Source organism: Thamnophis sirtalis, unplaced genomic scaffold, assembly GCF_051295495.1.
Source record: "Thamnophis sirtalis isolate CommonGarterSnake01/CBP01778 unplaced genomic scaffold, rThaSir2_p1.2 scaffold_8, whole genome shotgun sequence".
In the NCBI taxonomy this organism is placed as follows: domain Eukaryota; kingdom Metazoa; phylum Chordata; class Lepidosauria; order Squamata; family Natricidae; genus Thamnophis; species Thamnophis sirtalis.
This window is the reverse complement of record NW_028261388.1, coordinates 70,430,713-70,447,218: the sequence shown is the minus strand read 5'-3', so window position 1 is coordinate 70,447,218 and position 16,506 is coordinate 70,430,713. Positions and strand designations below refer to the sequence as shown.

At 41.8% G+C, this 16,506-nt stretch overlaps 1 protein-coding gene across 7 annotated transcripts in view; it reads left to right on the top strand.

The window, feature by feature from the left end:
- Positions 1 to 1,242: 1,242 nt before the first annotated feature.
- CXXC5 (CXXC finger protein 5) overlaps positions 1,243 to 16,506 on the top strand; it is a 108,769-nt gene continuing 93,505 nt past the window's right edge. The window contains exon 1 of one of the 7 annotated variants that reach the window (XM_087721870.1): positions 1,243 to 1,461. The gene's annotated coding sequence lies outside the window, so the exon portion shown is untranslated. Of the gene's footprint in view, positions 1,462 to 2,187; positions 2,372 to 2,560; positions 2,794 to 3,121; positions 3,273 to 3,927; positions 3,978 to 16,506 lie in introns of those variants that run through there. The other 6 variants (XM_087721865.1, XM_087721867.1, XM_087721868.1 and 3 more) reach the window with 6 other exon arrangements.

Here is a 16,506-nt window from a genome sequence, read left to right as displayed (position 1 = left end):
ATGGGGTGGGGGGAAAGTAAAATTCTGGGTCATCAAATGAATTTAACTGACCTAATTCATGTCAATGGCAGGGCAGGGACATGAATGCTGCATTAGATATTCTTCAAAAGAATGGATGAAGTTTATGCAAGACAAACAACATTCGGTGTTACTCACAACAGCTAAAGGAACTTCCAGTTCAGCAGCAATATGGTTCCAATTATCAGATACTAAGGCAAACCACAGGAAATTGTGGTTTGTGCCTTCCTTGGACAACCCCTTAAAAGTCTCTGGCCAGTCATTCTTGGAAATAACTAGGAGATCTATCTCCACTCCTGTATGTGAATGCTGAGAACTTTGGGTTCTCAACCAAAGCCCTTTTTATTGCTCATCACTATTTGAAGAATGTTGAGTGTTTACTTGTGAAGGTGTATGGGGTCTTTTGGTAACTGCCTTCAGCCTTGGAATTTGCTCCCAGGGAAAGAAACTTGGTATTTTCATTTTAAAAAAACCAGACAAACTGATGGCAGTAATATCAGTCAATTTATTTACGAGCAAAAGGCTCAAATAGCAAGTTGAAACATAATCTAAAATTTGCTATTAAGTAAGACAGTTTAACAAGTGAAATATTTAGTAAGTATTACATAATATACTTAAAACTCTACTTGAGTGTGACATCAAGCGGAATCTGGAAAATCATGGAAGGGCTGTGAGTGAGGACCATCTGAATAGCACCCTTGTTAATATAGCTTGTGCACATCATGGCAACCAGAAAGTCCTGTATTAAAGGAGTATTTTTTTGTAGCACTTAGGTTCGTTTTATTAATGCATTGAACAAATGTTTTATTTATTTATCCAACAGCAGAAATTGGAATCTCTGAAGAGTTTCCAGCGCTTAAACTGAACGACACTGGCTCATTGATATCACTCCGAATTAAATTCACTTTTCGCTCCTGCCATCAACGGGGATTGAAACTAAATTTGGGTGGACTGGCTCCTCATTTCTGCACGCCTGAGATCAGCGGTGATCTCTGAGGCGCTTGTCACACGGCGCGGCACATTGCGGAGAATAAATTGCCCACTTCTGCCTCTCCCTCCTCATCCCACACAGATCCTCGGGCGAATCACGCACTCAATCCACACTGCCCGGAGCCGAGGCGCTGCGAAGGCTTCCGCTCCCCCCTCCCGTGCTCAAAGTTATGTGGGAAAGGGTGTCTGGTTCTTCCGAGCCCACCCATACTGCGCTCATCACGTCCCAGCCTTGAGGGAGGAGCCATGCTATTTGCAGCTTGCCCTGTAGCCTTTTGCGCGAGAGGAAGGAGAGGGTGGAAGGAAGAGAAAATGGCTCAAGTCTTTGGGGGTCACGCGGTTACTGGAATCTAAAGGGATCAAGGGTCCGCCCACGTAGCCGCTATGGAAATATGACAGCTGAGGAGAGTCCAGCCAAAAGCTGCCCAAGCGGTTGGCTCCTGCCTGATTCCGGTACGTAGGGGAGGGTTTGGGTCGCGCCGTGTTCTTATTTTCCTGCCACTCTAAAAAATAGTATTATTCTGAATTGTTGAACTCGCGTTCATATTCAACTGTAAACAAAATTTGATTTCTTCCTAAAGGCCGAAGTGGATGACCCCAAAGCTCACGTTGATCAGGCTTTTTGTTTACATCCGACGCTAATTTATTTGTTTACATCCGTTGTTTACTCCAAGCCTATCCCCTTTTCACCTCTTTCTGTTAGACGTGGCCCTACTTTGTGGCTGAAACCACCCTCCCGGCGAGGATCTGGAAACTTCATCTTTCTCCCAAAACATACTCCCTTTGCTTTGGTGGACTCGAAAACGTCTAAGTGTACCGGGGAACGCTGAATGTGGTGCAATCCAGCCCAGCTCCCTCCCCGCAACACTTCAAAGTTTTGCATCTCTACTTTGGGTCGCGTGCGTTTGCGTGTTTAAAGGGAAAGAACTTGCCACGGTATTGCTATCGGAATTCTCTCAGGATGGGGAAGGAGATTGAACCGCAGAAATAACGTCGGGAAGAAGGTGGCCAAGGAATCGGGTGGGGGAGAGCGGCGTTGTTTGGATTAAGCGATCTTAACCCCCCACATGAACGAACTCCAGGCCAGTGAACCGATGGCTACGAAATTGTCGACTTGTGGCTTTTAGAGAGGCTGGGGGGGGGGGGAGAGATTCACCGTCGGAGCGCTAAAGACAAGGGCAGAGGAAGCGGGAGCTGCAGGAGAAGGGGAGGAGAAATCAGGCAACCGAATGGGAGCCTGCTCTGAGAGTCCGGTCCGGGTTTTGCTTACAGCCCCGGGCATTAGCAATAGCGGCGGCAGCAAGAGGCAGCCCTTTGCAATGTGGTCCGCCTGTCTCGGCACTTGCAGAGCGAGGATGTAGAGGTGGGTTTGTCGTGGAGTTGCTGGCGGGGATCGAGGGAGGGAGGGAGGGAGGGCAAGAACTGTTCTCGTCAGCTATCTTTAGCGCGATCAACTTATTTGCAATTCTGACACTGCCCGCTCCGACCTCTTTCTTAATATTCCCGCCGCCGCCTCCTGCTTTAGCTTCGCTGCCGCTCCCGAATGTGTCCGGCGGGGAGTCCGCTTCGCCGAGGTCCCTTTTTGGGGCGAGGATACCTTGGGGCAGGTGTTAAGATCGCCAGCATCACCATTGGGCACGATCTGGATTTGCTTCTCTAATCCGGCTAGCGCCAGCTCGCGCACAACGCGCACACACGGACTGCCCGGGGTGGCGGGTGCAGCTCTCCTTCCTCCCTCTGCTTCACGGCTGCTATTCTTGTAGCTCCGGACCGCTTAGTTTTCTGGTAGGTGCAACAATCTGAAGAGGCCTTTTCTCTTGGTTCTATATTTTGAGGCAGGGCGGGAGGAGGAAAGTCTTGCGGAAAAGTTTGCGGCGATGAAGTAATTCCTTTCCCTTCGGGTGCTGCCGAGTGGATGGCGTAAGTCCCTCTGGCTTCCTTCCACCTTCCGCGCCGCCTCCCTCCGTCCCTCCCTGCTTTCCTCCTGGGGAGGTGTTGCTGCCGCAGCAGCACATCCACACTGGTCTCAGATCAGTGGCTCCAGACAAAAAGCGAGGGGGGATTTTGGGGTGTGTGCCGCGTGCGATTCTGAGCAGCGCCAGCGGCAAAAGAGCAGCTTCGGGAGGTCCCCTGAAGAGGGCGGGCTCTTCCCTCGATCCCGAAAGCCAACCCGGGGCAGGGACCTCGGCTCCTTTTCTGCTTCAGCAGGAAGAGAAGCGGCCGGAGAGCTGCCCGCCGAGGCTGTGAGTGGAGCCGCCAGAAAGGTTCGGCCGATTCTCGTTTTTTCTTGGTCCTTGGGGCTTTGGGGGGGGAGGTCGTAGGGGGGGGGAGTGAGCGCTTGGTTCTCGGCTGCTGAGCAAAGTTTTGTTTGGAAGATTTAGCGCCCCCCCTCCTTTCCCTGCCTTTAAGGCGACAGCTGCCAGCTTTCAGCGCACGGGATTTATTGCAGGGTCTCTTTCCGTTCTCCCCCCCTCTCGGGTCGGCCACTGCATTGAAGATCGAGAGCTCCTCCCCCCCATCCGCCCCCTGGGCCGCCTAATCGGTGGTTCGTTTCCCAGGTTACAGCCGTAGTGTCTGCAGCTAGCCAGCCAGGCGTTGAAGGCTGCTGGGTCTGGCTGACCCACCACGTCGTCCCTGCTCTGCTTGTGCGAGCAGGCGGCGGATTAGAGAGGCGCCCGAGCCTTGAGGAGCGCCTCTGTAGGGGCTGTCAGCTGTTTTCGCCTCCGCTTCCCCCCGCGAGGTCTTGCCGGACAGTGGGCGAGCCTGGCTGGCGCTTCCATGCCTGCCTCCTGCAGCGCCTGAAGCTGGGGGGGCGGGGGAAGAGGGAGGGAGGGAGCGAGGGAAGGAGGTTGGCTGGCTCTGCTACTGATGACCTTACCCAAAATATGCGGTCGGCAGGAAAGAAGAGACGTCCTAGAAGCTTAATTTCTTCGGCCAGGAAGGCTTCGTTTCACCTCCTCTTACTTGAGGTGGTTTCACGGAATAAGCAGCAAAAAAAGTTAGAAGTCACGGATTCACTTGAAGATTATTTTGTAAACAGCATTTGCTTCTGATTCCTGGTTGGTTTATGGGCTATCCATTTATCGTGGTGGCAGCCACACTTTTTCCTTTTCCTTTGCAGTTCGTTGCTTGGCTTTAAATCTGCAGACTTGGGAGATTGTACAGCTGCACCACTATGCAGCTGCTTGCTATGCCGGCAGCTAGAAGACTTTCCTTCCCCACTAGGACCCCTTTCCCTAACCCCACTAACCCTAAACCAGTGTTTCTCAACCTTGGCCACTTGAAGATGTCCGGACTTCAACTCCCAGAATTCCCCAGCCAGCATTCGCTGGCTGGGGAATTCTGGGAGTTGAAGTCCGGACATCTTCAAGTGGCCAAGGTTGAGAAACACTGCCCTAAACCCTGAGGGGAGAACCAAAGTTGCTGCTCTCTTCCCTGCTTAGTCAGCTTGCTCTGACACCCTTCCCCCCATCCTCACTAAACTGCTCTTTGGCTCCCAGCAGCAGGAAGGAGTTTCCAAAAGGTAACTGGGTTTGTTGGTGGCCAAAAGGATACGGTTCTAAGAAGCAGGAGCAGTTGGAAAAAGCAAGGGCTTGTTGATAGTTTGCCTTAATTAGGAAAATCAACACGGCTAAAAAGCAAACATATATTTTAAAGTAAACTTAATCCAAATTTGTTTCCTAATTGAGCCTGTTCATTTCAGGCTCTATCACGCATCAGCTCATACGTTCATGATGCTTAGTCCTTCCTATATTGTTGTTGGTTACAGGCTATGTGTTCTGATCTTTGCTGGAGTTCACTGCTTTATATGCTTTTTATAATTGACCATTTGGAAATTTCCGTCAGGAGGCGAGAGAACCTTATCAAAGGGCTCCACTGCATTCCATGCCACATCTGTTTGCCTTAAAGGCATGGAGAGTCTTAAGCAGTGATGCTGTCTGATAATATAATGGTAGTACGTGGGAAAGTCTGTGGAGTGGGCCTTTTCAGTTTGAGTGGGTGGGTGGGTGACTATAGTAAAGTCTGTAGGGCGAGAAGGAGAAAGAGCAGAATATATTGGTTTGCTGTGCCCAGAAAGAATCAAACCACCTCAAGGATTTCCTGTTAGCAAGACCTGAATTTAGTGTCAGATAGATGGCAAGTTTGCGCTCACAACTAGTTGTGACTCCAAGAATAGCATTACATTTATGCATGTGGAATGCCCCCCCCCCCACCTTATATTCCTTGTTCCCTTTGCAAGCTGGTTAATAACATGCTAACCACCTTTCTATGCACCAACTCCTATCAACTTTATTGAGTAGCAATGGCCCTTTCAGCTTGTTTGAGAGCGTATTGAAAAGCAAAAGGTTTATTCTATGTTCTGCCTTTCATTTTGTAAGTCTTTCTGACTTCTTGTGGTGTCAGGATCTATTCTGGAAGAGAAAAAGATGGCTGGTGATTAAAAGTGATTTTGCAGTCTGACTCCAAAGGTTTTTGTTTTTTTTGGAGTGTCAGGATCTTAATTCTGTGGATGTGGTTATGTGTCTGCATTCAGTATGGGTAATTCTTGTGTTTAAGCATCCCAGAATTCTGGGAATTACCAATACCAACCTTGCTTATTTTCCTGTATTATAATTGTGAAACAGATTGATCCTCCATTCAGCACCTAAACTTGGGAAATGATTGCGCCCAGGCCTGTGGACTGCATGTGGTATCTTGGCTGTAGCGCCCCATCCATTAGGATTAAATCAGTCATAGTGGTTTGTGGGAACAACTGACAGACTTTAAAAGTATATGTAAATAAATGTGCCTGATCAGTCATCCTGAAAAGTTTCTGCTCTCCGTGATTTGCTTCTGAGAACTGTGATATTAGGAGGCTTGAAATGATGTGCTATACAGCTGAATCTTTTGAGATGAGCTCTTTAGCACCCTCAGTCATTATCAGGTGATACTGCTGTAATTTAGTGAGTTTATTTTTAAAGGGAACTTGCAACAAAAATACAAGCATACTAATCACTCACTTCCCATTTAGGGTAAACAATGTTTTGTGGCATACAAAAAAGTAAAAATTAGTGAATGAAAATAAATTTGCCAACACCATTTATGTATCTTTTTTTTTTACAGTCCTTCTCATCTCTCTCTCTCTCTCTCTCTCTCTCCCTCCTCCCTCCTCCTCCTCTTCTCTCCCCCCCCTCTCTCTCTCTCGCACGCATACAAACACAGACAACCCCCCCCATACATTTCCTTTTTTCCTACTCAACCATAGTTTTTCAGTCTTCTTCCTCTCAATCTGCTTAGTCTTCCTGCATGTAATTGTTTTGCAATTACAATTTGCAGTATGTCGCTATACAGATAGTCCTCAACTTAATGAAAAAGTTCATTTAGTGACTGTTCAAAGTTACAACAGCACTGAGAAAAGTGACGTAAGATAATTTTTCACAGTTACGACCTTTGCAGCATCCTCATGATCAAAATTAAGATGTTTGGTAACTGGTTCATATTTATGACCGTTGCTTTCTCCCAAGATCATGTGATCACCTTTTGTGACCTGACAAACAAAGTCAGTGGGGGAAGCTAGATTCACCTTAACAATGGGGTTATTGACTTTATCAAATGCAGTGAGGGATTCACTTAACAACTGAGGCAAGAAAGGTTGTAAAATGGGGTGGGGCAAAAATCATTTAAATGCCTCACTTAACAGAAATTTTGGGCTCAATTGTAGTTGTAAGTCAAGGACTACCTGTATAACAAGTCATCTCTCTGTGTGTAAATACACATGCATGCACAGGTATATATGGTATATGTGTGCATGTGTACTGGTGAATTCACGTTTTTGTTTAGCTCACATTCATTACCTGTTCATGTTTGGCCTTATCACTTCTTGCTTATTCAGAAATTTATTCTAAGTTTCTCAATAAGAAGCTCAGAAGCTTATTCTTCAGTGATCTATTCCCATGCATTCAACTTCTTTTGTTTTTTTCTCAATTCCCATATTGCTCATTAGCCTGATATGGGATGATATCTAAGCCTGCCTACTAAAAATATTTAAAACTAGGAAAAAATGAATGCAATGTTCTTGGTAATGTTTTATTGCATGTGGTCTTCTCATTGTAATTTTTTTTAATTGTATCCAAATATGATCATGTTCTGGTAGAGATTCAAAAATGTTGTGTTTGTATTTTTAGAGATTCAGATAGATAGAATCTGTAATTCTGTAGCTTGCATGAGGCAAACAGTTGTTTTCAAGACTTCTTTTATTGTGTTCTGTGAGTCATATGCAAACCTTCAACAGTACACTTTGAATTCTTTTGTATTTAATTTGCATATCCGGTTGTGGCTCACTCAATTGTAATTCTTAATTGCAGCTACCATTGGCTGGATTGCTCTGTCCTTCCAGCTCCATTGGGTATCTGACTTAGGTCCATCTGCAAACTTTTGCCTTTTTGTGAGTTGTGCGCTCTTTATTTTATACCAGTTGCATGTATATGCATTACAATTATGTTACCGATCTGTTCATTTAAAGACATTTATGATAGGGTGTTTGTGCTTATATGTGTACACAAAGATGAGAGAGATAGTTTCATATTGCATATTTTATAACCCTCCAAAATCATCTGTTTGTTTCTGCTTGAATACTTTGCTTCTGAGCACTTCAAAATAATTTAAATCTCAATTCCAGAAGAGTCAGAACAGTATAATGTTTTAGTAGATAGTTCCATTCTAATATTATAACACAATTATTCTGATTTTTTTTATATGAGTTGATTTGAATTGTTGTCAAAACTGTTGTGTGCAGTTTGATTTAATTAGATAGGAGATCAACACAGTTCAAATAAGTACGCATACATGGTATACTAGTCGGTTGGATACCCATACTTTGCTATGGAACTGGAACAGCAGTAGGTAGCATTCTTTGCCATCGAGCTCCATTATCCTGTAGATGTCAAAGGCAGCAACAGACTTCTTCTTGAGAGGAACTTTGGTGTTTGGTTCGCACTGAGGTATATTGATGCAATACCATCTTCTTCACTGCAGAACATCAGAGGGTGCTGGAGAGCGTCATAGACATGGTGTGTCTCACTGATTTGTAACAACCTATTGTCTCTGCTGTGGAGAATGATATCTCTCTTCTCAAAATCCTGGCTGACAATGAGAACAGCCACTCCTGTAGTCATGGGGGCACTGAAACGACCTTGGTGCTCTCCAGAAGGCTTCCTATTGGCGTTAATCACCATTTGGAAGTCCTTGTGGCCCTTAGGAACAGAATCAACAGCAACCTTAAGTTCCAGAATATACTTGTGTTCATGCAACAACTTCTAAGTTGCTTAACCAGTTGTGGATTAATGCCTGGGTAGATTCCACAACTGATGTCCCACTCATTGTCATCATCACCAACAAAGTATATCTGGAGAAATGGAGGCCGCTGCTGAGGCCCCGCGATGATACTCCCTATCCTGTGGTAGACCTGCCCCTGCACTTTGAATGTTGGCATAAAATTTCCCTCCTTTACCTCTCTGGCTCCAAAAGATGTCATTTGGAAGCATCCGTTGTATTTCCAGACAGCAGAAAGAAAGTGCTTTGCCATTGGATACAGGTGGGTGAGAAGGCTGTGTAAGCATTCAGAATAGGGCTGAAGGGGAGGGAGGTGGAATTTACTGCCACTGCAGCACATCCCAGGACACTCATCCACAACTTTAGGGCACGGCACCAGGCCCAGGGTAACCGGGGTCCGAGGTCAACAACCTTGTCCCTGGAGTAATCAATCTGAGGTTCATATTTAAAACCAGACAAATACTTATTAGTCCAAGACATTGATCTCTTGTGACTGATTAACATAGGGGTTATTAGATGTATACCTTTTTACAACCTGTCTTCTGACTTGGGGATGAGTGACGATACTTGTGTGCAGCTTCCTTTACATGTGTTTTCCTTTCCCTTGTGTTTTGCATTTGGAACAGATTTCTTTTGAGGGGGGAGGGGGAGTAGAACTCCTTAGCATCAGAGCTGGAACAGATTTCTTTTCAGGTGGGGAGGGGAAGTAGAACTCCTTAGCATCAGAGCATGTTAATAATAATATAGGAAATACTAATACTCTGATGGCCATTTCAAAAAATCCTTTCTTAGTAAGCACCTCGAAGCCAAGAGGAAAATAAGTGGCAAATGTGAAGTTTGTATGCTTTACGGTTCTGGAGATTTTGTGATGATGCATGAGTGGTATTTCACTTATATATAGGTAGATATATTTTTGTAATGTGCTTGAACAGGCTTACACATGTGCCTACTTATTCTTAGTCTTTAAAATTAAGAAAACCCTCAAATTACAAATGGTTTTTATTCACAATGTTATGTTTTCCAATTTTTTAAAGAAAAAAAATTCAAAATATATTTTAACCAAATATTTGAAATCTAATTTCAATAGAAGAAAAAATATCAGTCTTAAAAATTACTGGTTTTGATCCTTGCATCTATCTAACTGAAACACCTGCTTAAGCTCAGTGCCCTGATTTAAGTAACACTTAGCTGTAGTGCCAATGTTTCAATACAATGTGAATAAGAATTTAGGAAGCCAGAGGTCAGTGACTGAAAATGATTGTGTATGGTCTAATTTAAAGTTAAGTAAACCAAAGAAATCAAGAGCTCACAGTGCAGTTAAAGTGTTGTGAGGACTCACCAAATACTAAACAGATTGATGAATTTGTGCTTTAGAAAAATAAATCAAGACCTACTTCATATTGATGAATATCATAATGCCCAAGACACAAAAAGTTGTTTTTCATTTCTTCATTTGTAGGATCAAAAGTCACTTTAAGTAAAGTGTCTTCTGCATCACTGCATTTCCCTTCATATAGCAGGGAAACATCTCAAGCTGCAATTTACAGTCCCCCCTGCCCCCTCCCAATTCAAACCTAGACATTGTAGTGGACAACTTCTAACAAACATTGTTTTGACTACAACATAATTGGATTATCTCTATATGGCCAGTGAGTGAACTTGTTTTAGAGGAGAAAGGGCAGTATAGCAGCTGCAGTTAAATCAAGGACTGGAAATAGTCAAGAGAGCAATAGCACTTAGACTTGTATACTGCTTCATAGTGCTTTGCAGCCCTCTCTAAGCGGTTTACAGAGTCAGCATATTGCCCCCAACAATCTGGGTCCTCATTTTACTGATCTTGGAAGGATGGAAGGCTGAGTCAGCCTTGAGCCTTAGTGAGATTCAAACTGCCAAATTGTAGGCCGCCAGTAAGCCTCAACTTACAATTATTTGTTTAGCAACTGCAGTTACAACTGAAAAAAGAAACATGATCTGTCCTCTCGCATAAAACTCTTCCAGCATCACTACAGCTGTATGGTCAAAATTCGGCTGCTTATATTTATGACAATTGCAGGGGTCATGTGAATACCATTTGCGACCTTCCCAGCTGCCTTACAACAAGCAATGTGGAAAGTGAGATATACTTAACAATTGTGTGAATCACTTGACAGCTGCTTTAAAACTGTGACAAAAAAGGTCATAAAAGCAGGCATGACTCACTTAACAACCCTCTTAACTAGGGAAATTCTGGTCACAATTGTCATAAGCCTATACAGATTATTTTATTGATGCTCTGAGTCTATTCCTTCAGAGATGTTGGAACACTTGAAACAATATTTTATCTCAAATATGAAGCAAAATTCAGAGTATCAGTTAATAAATGGAATAGACTAAAATAGAATTCTTTATTGGCCAAGTATGATTGGACACACAAGGAATTTGTGTTTGGTGCAAATTCCTAGAAACTGTTGTTTCGTAGTTTGGTACGTCTGCCACCTTTTACTTTCCACTATTTCAAAGAAATACTAAAATAATTTTTGATGAATAAATCTATCCATCCATCTATAAATACATCCCTTCCTTTACTGATTAAAAAAAGCTTAAAAGAGAACCAGAAAAAAACTATTTTAAGAAGAAACTCGGGAAAGAAAAAGAGAGTGCAAGAGAGAGGAAGAAAAGAGAAAAATAGAAAAGAAATGTCTTTCTTTGGTACCAATATAAGTAAAAATATATCAAACCCTTTCTCTAAGATCAACATTTGTATAGATTATTTCCATAATCACATTCATTCTAATCTTCAAATCCCAAAATCAGCATTTCATTTCTTTCAATTTCTTTCAAAATCCGAAAATGGTTTCCAAGTAAAAATAAAATCTCTCAAAGTTTTTTCTTTCATCAACACTTTCAATCTTTCCATCTCCACCAATCCTACCACCTTCACCATCCATGTTTTCATTGTAAAGGTATTTGTAATTCCTTGCACTCTTGAACCTGCAAAAGTTCCATTGGCATTAACATATATAAAAACAAAGCCTCATAAGAAGCCCCCATTTGTTTGTCCATTAAAATCTCAAAAGAAAGACCTCTGGTTTCAATTATACATTCACTTGTAGAATCTTCTACGTCAAAATACATACTTGATCCTAGTATTTTCTAGCTTTATTACATGTTCACCAAAGATGATAAAATGTTCCCTCCATATGATTAAATTTCCAACGAATACTGGAAATTCTCTTACATATTTTTGTCAATTTATCTGGCATCGTGTACCAATGACACATTTTATAAAAAATTCTCTTTCAAAATTATAATTAAGAAAATCTAATGTTATGAAACATTAGATTGCTCTAGAACAAACACAATTTCAAGGCTGGGTAGACGCCTTATTTATCGTGCTGCTTTGACTCAAAATTCTTAAGTTGGATATTTTTTGAAAGATGTGGAGTTGTGAAAGAAACAGTGATTTCTTATCTTCCTTTTTTTTTTTTTAGCAGAATATGATTTACACATATACTTACAGATATTGAAGGCAGCCAGGAGGACCCTATATCTTTGTTAAAGAATGTAGGTTTGTTTATGAAACACATCCTGTCATATTTTTTTCAGGACAATCTAGTGTAAAAGTCCACTTTGTTCCAGTCAATGATTTTGTATAAATTTAAGCTGGTAAAGTATATTATGAGAAACTGCCTGCTCAGAATACTGTTAAATAAAATTAATACAGCAAATAAAAACAATTATTTAATTATTTATATATAACTAGAGATGTGAATGGAAATAGCTTTTTGAACAAGTGGTTTGTTTTAAATGTGAAATGTGGTAATGTTCTGTGGTATGTGTTAGATGGTGATGAAACAGTGTTGACATAAGAATGTACAGCATATTTAGTGATGAACCGATATTTTATTTTAGGTAATTGATAGATTATAATCATCTCCAAGAAACCTAGGCATAACACACTCTGCTTGTGTTCCCTTTTAGTGGAGCTGTGAAGAACTTTTGCTTCTGTCTCGATTAATTTCAAATTAATCTAAGTTTGAGCCCATCAATATTATAAATCAAAATTTAAATATCATTAGTTGAACTAGACAGTTTGAACAGTGGTTTGTTCCAAACAACTCTAGTTAGGGTTTTATAGTTCGTTGGATTCTGTGAAACTACACGCTTTGGTGCTAATAAAAGCAGAAAAAGATCTCTATTTATGATATGGTTGCTGTAGGAAGGAGAATATGTGAGCCCAAATCTTGCTATTGATTATCCTTAACATAGGGCTGAAAGCCCTATGAAGCGGTATATAAGTCTAATAAATAAATAAATAAATATATAAATAAACATGTTACAGGTTCTGTACTTTGAAAGTTGACTTTTATTTGCCAAGTGATGTTCCTTTGGCTCAAGAATGGACCCTTGACTGGCAGCCACACTGGCCCATTGCTGTTTTCCCATAAAAATTTCCATAGGAATACTCCTGTATTCCCTTTCTAAACCCTTGTGCTTTACTATTGGAAGTAATTGAACCTAGATAATCCATAATTCAATTCAATGTAGAGAAAAGTTAAGTCTTACATTTAGGCAAGAAAAACCAAAAGTACACATATAGACTGGGTGAAACCAGATTTAATAGCAATAACTGTGAGAGGGATCTTGGCGTCTTAGTGGGCAACCAGTTAAATATGAGCTAGCTGTGTGTGGCGGCAGACAAAAAACCTGATGCAATCCTAAATTGCATTAACAGAGGGATACAGTCAAGTTCAAGGGAGATACTAATACCACTCTACAAAGCCTTAGTAAGACCACATCTATAGTACCGCATCTAGTTTTGGTCACCACACTATAAAAAGATGTTGAGACTCTAGAAAAAGGGCAGAGAAGAGCAATCAAGATGATTAGGGGATTGGAGTCTAAAACATACCATGAACTGTTGCAGGAACTGGGCATGGCTAATGTACTGCAGAGAAGGACCAGGGGAGACAAGATAGCAGTGTTCCAATATTTGAGGGGCTGCCACAGAGAGGAGGGGGGGTCAAGCTATTTTACAAAGCACCTGAAGGCCAGACAAGAAATAATGGATGGAAACTGAAAAAGGAGAGATTCATCCTAGAAATAAGGAGAAATTTTCTGACAGCGAAAACAATAAATCACTGGAACAGCTTGCCTTTAGAAGTTGTGGGAGCTTCATCACTGGAAGCTTTCAAGAAGAGAATGGACTGCCATCAAAAATGGTGTAGGGTCTGTTGGGCAGGGGATTGGACTAGATGACCTACAAGGTCTCTTCCAACTGTTAATCTGTATAAGACTGACAATTGTATTTTGATGGTTATTTAAAAATACAAGAGAGCATATTAATTTTCAGTGCCTCAAATATATTTTTTTACTCCGCCCCTGCCTGACTTTATTCTGCATTAGTTTTGGCACTAGCTATGCTTACAACCTTACACATTTTTCTCTCCTAGCTTTTTTTTTCTTTGCCATATTCTGCCATTTTGGTTTGTGTGCACATCTGTGTGTCTGTAAAATAGATGAAAACTGGGAGAAAATCCAGATAAAACAAAACCAAAAATAGTGACAGAAGATAGGATACACCATTAAAGAACATGGGTTTAGTTTTAAGGCCATAGACATAAAATAATCACAATGCCACCTTTGTATTATGCAGGAAAAGCTTTGTTGATCCAGATGTAGTTGGGTTTAGAGATGATCAGTCAGATTTGGACGAGCAAGAAACTGCAACAATCTGATGAAGATTGTTTTTTTTTTTAATTAGCAGATTTTTTAAATTATTTTTTCCCTTCTACAACACCTTACAATCATTATATCAACATTGTTATGTCATCATACCTGTACATGTATATAATATTTCACTTCTATATTTACACAGTTCTCTATATATTTATATATATTGTTTTTTGGCTTAATTAATTTTATTCTTGTTTTGCAGCCATTTGTACCAATTGTTCCAAATTTCATAATATTCCGACTCTTCTTTATCTTTTAATTTCAGTGTTAATTTGTCCATCTCTGCACAATCCAAAGTTTTTTTAATCACTAATTCATCCGAGGGGGTATTATTTTGTTTCCAGCATTGGGCAAATGCTATTCTAGCTGTAGTTAGCAGATGTGTTAATATGTACTTAATTTTCTTTGTATATTTCCCTTTGATTATTCCCAGTAGAACGATTTCGGGTTTGTATTTTATCTGTTCTCCTGTAATTTCTTGCACCCATTTCCAAATTTTTGTCCAATATTTTTGTGATGAAGGTTGTTGAGGTCTCGGAACCCATCTTGAAAGAATTAAAAATATGAAGACGCCTCAAGATGTTAAATGTGTGCATTTTTGGGCAAGCAGAGATCATAAATAGGTGATGGTTGAATCAAGAGCAGGAAATACGAAAGATGTGGATTTCTTAAACCTTAGAATCAGAACTGATTCTATTGAAGTCCTTACGAGGTTTGAGAAACTTTATTTTTCCTCCCCCCTGGATCAGTTTTATGCAGATCCTATAGTTTGGCAATACTACTGCAGCCCTGACAAATAGAGTAGGAAATACTAAAACTTTCCTTGTCACGATCTTTAACTGGTTGTAATGTGTATTATTGGACAACATTTTTGAACCGAGTTACCTCTAATGGGTTGACTTTTAAGAATATGTCCAAAATTCAGGACCCATGACTTCTGAGGGAATGAAATTTGGGAAAGTTATGGCTACTTCAGTACTACTGGCTGCTTCTAGACTGCTGCTACGGTCACATGCTCTTCATTTTCAACATTCTATGACAATTTTCTCGCAATCCTTCACTTTCTCCCCCACCCAATAGCAGCCACTTACTTGCCTGCTGGGAAGAGAAGGGGGAGAGAGGCAGGAAGGAAAGAATAGGAAGAAAGGGAGGGAGGAGCAAGGAGGAACCTTTACTGGCCCACGCACTCCCCCACGTCATGCTACCCCAACTTATGCAACACTTCTTGTGCACTGCACGCACCCTTTCTAAACCACATTACCTCTCTGTGTGCCTTGCCCAATATAAACCCCTATGCACCCTACTTGACCCACGCCATCCCTTATGCTCTACCCAACCTGTTCTGACCCCCACCTTGTCCGTTCAAAAACTAAAGCCAAACAAAACGTGCAAAGGAATGTTTTTATCAGTCCCTGCTCTTGCTGGCTGCGAGCCCAAAATAAACACAGATAAATGCTCAGGCAAAAGTCCTCACTCATAAACTACTACAAAACAGGATTATATAAATCAAGTCACTTATCCAAGTGCTTTTTCTTGATGGTTGCATACAAACAGAGAGCTTGACTAGAACAGAAACGGAATGGAACCTTGACTTCTGCAACTAGGGCGTGGCACCATCAGTCTTTTATCCGCAGGAGGAGATCTTAACGAGCCACAGCTGCTCGTTATCATCCCCTGTGAGTCCTCAATTGCTCCTTACGTCGGTCAGCCCTTTTTCTGCGTGCATCCCGAAACAACTCACAGGAGGTTTCTGTGTCAGCTTCCCTCACTGATCCAAGGCTCAGTCATTAACTGGGGACCAACTAGTCTCTCTGAGCCCTGCTCTGAGTCAGAACCCTGTCCAGAGCCCTCCGCCTCCTCCAGGCCTGACTCATAGGGTCCCTTGGTGTCAGAGTCTGATAGCAGCTCCAAAGGCTCCTGCCGAGCCACAACACCAACCCATGTGGAATTTTTGTGAATATGCACTCACCTTCCTAATATATGCATTACATTCAAGCACACATCCCTTGTTCCTTCTCCCATTGGGCAGCAGTCACTTACCTAAATGCCGGCCTGGATTCGCAATTTCCTGCTGGCTTCCCCACTTTCTCCTTGCAAGTTTATCACAAGAAGGGTAAATGATGAAGCTAGCAGGAATTCTAGGGAGGAAGGTGAGGAAGGAAGGAAGGTAGGTAGGTTTCTGATGCTTCCTGCCATATTACCACAAGGAAACCCAATGGAGAAGCCAGCAGGAAGTTGAAAGTTGTTCCAGTGCCCACTGCCTTTTTGCCCACTCTGAGTCATTCTGTTAAGGAAATATTTCTGAAATGCTTACTGAATAGGTAATCTTGTTTGGTGTTTCCCTAGAAATCTAAAATGAAGTGACTTTCAACAGTACAGTGGAAGTTGATCAGGTCTGTAACTCTAAACATTATGGAATCTCCTCCAAAATTCTGCAAATGAAAACGGTCATATTTAAGAAATCTAGAGAAA